At 37.2% G+C, this 2,644-nt stretch overlaps 1 pseudogene across 1 annotated transcript; it reads left to right on the forward strand.

Moving 5' to 3' along the window:
• The first annotated feature begins 807 nt into the window (after positions 1–807).
• On the forward strand, positions 808–1,862 carry LOC103268329 (annotated as a pseudogene). The gene has a single exon (XR_504809.2). The product of XR_504809.2 is annotated as a calmodulin-like (transcript).
• The last annotated feature ends 782 nt before the right edge of the window (positions 1,863–2,644 follow it).

Here is a 2,644-nt window from a genome sequence, read left to right on the forward strand (position 1 = left end):
TTTTTAAAAGTACATCTGTGTAAGGTACTTATAGTGAATGGAGCCTGCAGGATGAGAAGTTGCTCTGATAAGTCAGTGAATGAATTGAAGGCCTAGGACATGATCATACACCACTGTAGACTATAAACACTGTGCACTTAGGCTACATAAGTTTATTTAAGATGTTCTCTTTCTTCAATAATAAATTAACTCACTGCAACTTTTTCACTTTAACATTTTTAAACCTTTTGACTCTTTTGTAATAGCATTTAGCTTAAAACACAAACACATTGTACAACTGTACAAAAATATTTTCTTTATATCTTTATTCTATAACCTGTTTTCTATTTTAAAATTTTTTATTTCTTTTCCTTTTAGACGTCTTTTGGTCAAAAATAAGACACAAACAAACACATTAGCCTAGCCCTACATAGAATTACGATTATCAATATCATTACCTTCCATGGCCACATCTTATCCTACTGGAGTGTCTTCAGGGGAAATAACACACATGGAGCTGTCATCGCCTATGGTAACAAAGCCTTTTTCTGGATACCTCCTGAAGAACCACCACTAACGCCTTACCAGGGAAATGTTACAATAAAGGCAACAATGTTATTAGGCGATAGGAATTTTTCAGCTCATTATAATATTATGGAACTGTCATAGTACATGTGGTCCATTGTTGACCAAAACATCGTTATGTGTTTCATGATTTATAGTGAGAAAAGAAGTAACTCAGGCCCCGTCTCTTACTGACTGAATCAGAATCTGCATTTCTGTGATTCCCAGGCAATTTGTGTGTACATTAAAATTTAAGAAGCGGTCTCGGAAATCGGTCTGCTTGCAGCATGGCTGACCAACTGACTGAAGAACAGATTGCAGAATTCAAAGAAGCTTTTTCACTCTTTGACAAGGATGATTATGGAACTATAACAATAAAGGAATTGGGAACTGTAATGAGGTCTCTTGGGCAGAATCCCACAGAAGCAGAGTTACAGGACATGAGTAATGAAGTAGATGCTGATGGTAATGGCACAATTGACTTCCCTGAATTTCTGACAATGATGGCAAGAAAAATGAAGGATATAGACAGTGAAGAAGAAATTAGAGAAGCATTCCATGTGTTTGATAAGGATGGCAATGGCTGTATTAGTGCAGCAGAGCTTCCCCATGTGATGACAAACCTTGGAGAGAAGTTACAGATGAAGAGGTTGATGAAATGATCAGGGAAGCAGATATCGATGGTGATGGTCAGGTAAACTATGAAGAGTTGTACAAATGATGACAGCAAAGTGAAGACATTGTACAGAATGTTAAATTTCTTGTACAAAATTGTTTATTTGCCTTTTCTTTGTTTGTAACTTATCTGTAAAAGGTTTCTCCCTACTGTCAAAAAAAATACATGTATAGTAATTAGGATTTCATTCCTCCATGTTTTCTCCCTTATCTTACTGTCATTGTCCTGAAACCTTATTTTAGAAAATTGATCAAGTAGCATGATGTATGTGGCTTACTCTGGATATATCTAAACTTAGATGGAGTTGGTCAAATGAGGGAACATCTGGGTTATGCCTTTTTTAAAAGTAGTTTTCTTTAGGAACTGTCAGCATGTTGTTGAAGTGTGGAGTTGTAACTCTGTGTGAACTATGGACAGTCAACAATATGTACTTAAAAGTTGCACTATTGCAAAACGGGTGTATTATCCAGGTACTCGTACACTATTTTTTTGTACTGCTGGTCCTGTACCAGAAACATTTTCTTTTATTGTTACTTGCTTTTTAAACTTTGTTTAACCACTTAAAGAAAATCTGCTTATGGCACAATTTGCCTCAAATCCATTCCAAGTTGCATATTTGTTTTCCAATAAAAAAAAAAATTTAAGGAGCCCTGATTGAGGCCCAAAAGATAGTGGCCTAGGCTCAAAAATGCTTTTTACTCTTACTAGGTAGAAAAATCAAGCAATGTTTTTATCGTGCTTTGTGATATTAAATTAAACAAAAAAGTCCAGAGGAGAAACTTGATCATCTGACTAGACAATTTTAGATATTCTAGTTTCTCAGGTCCTGAGACTTTCTCTTGCTCTTGAGGTTGCCTTGTAGGGTATTCTGATATTCAAAAGAATAGTGTCAAGCCGAGCACAATGTCTCATGACTGTAATGCCAGCACTTTGGGAGGCCAAGCAGGAGAATTGCTTGAGCCCAGGAGTTCGAGACCAGCCTAGGCAACATAGCAAGACCTTGTTCTACAAAAAATGAAGAAAAAAAAAAAAACTAGCCAGGCATGGTGGCTACTTGCAGGGCTGAGGTGGAAGGATTACCTGAGCCCAGGATGCTGAGGCTGTGGTGAGCTGTGGTCATGCCACCACACTCCAGCCTGAGCAACAGAGTGAGAGTGTGAGACCTCGACTCAAAAATAAAAAGAAAGAAAAATAATAGTCCAGGACTTGTGCCAACTCTGAAACAACTGATAATATAATGCCAAACTTAGAGTAATAACCTTCTGGGACTTGTGGGTGAAAGAGGTGTGTGTGTGTTTGTGTGTGTGTGTGTGTGTGTGTGTGTGTGTGTATGCATGCACGCGCACACACAAGAAGCAATTTCTATTCTAAAGGAAATTTAAGCAGCTATTTTATTTTGGCAACTGAAAAAAATGTGATAAGAAA

Source organism: Carlito syrichta, unplaced genomic scaffold (assembly GCF_000164805.1).
Source record: "Carlito syrichta isolate Samal-C Ts95f unplaced genomic scaffold, Tarsius_syrichta-2.0.1 Scaffold308818, whole genome shotgun sequence".
Taxonomy (NCBI): domain Eukaryota; kingdom Metazoa; phylum Chordata; class Mammalia; order Primates; family Tarsiidae; genus Carlito; species Carlito syrichta.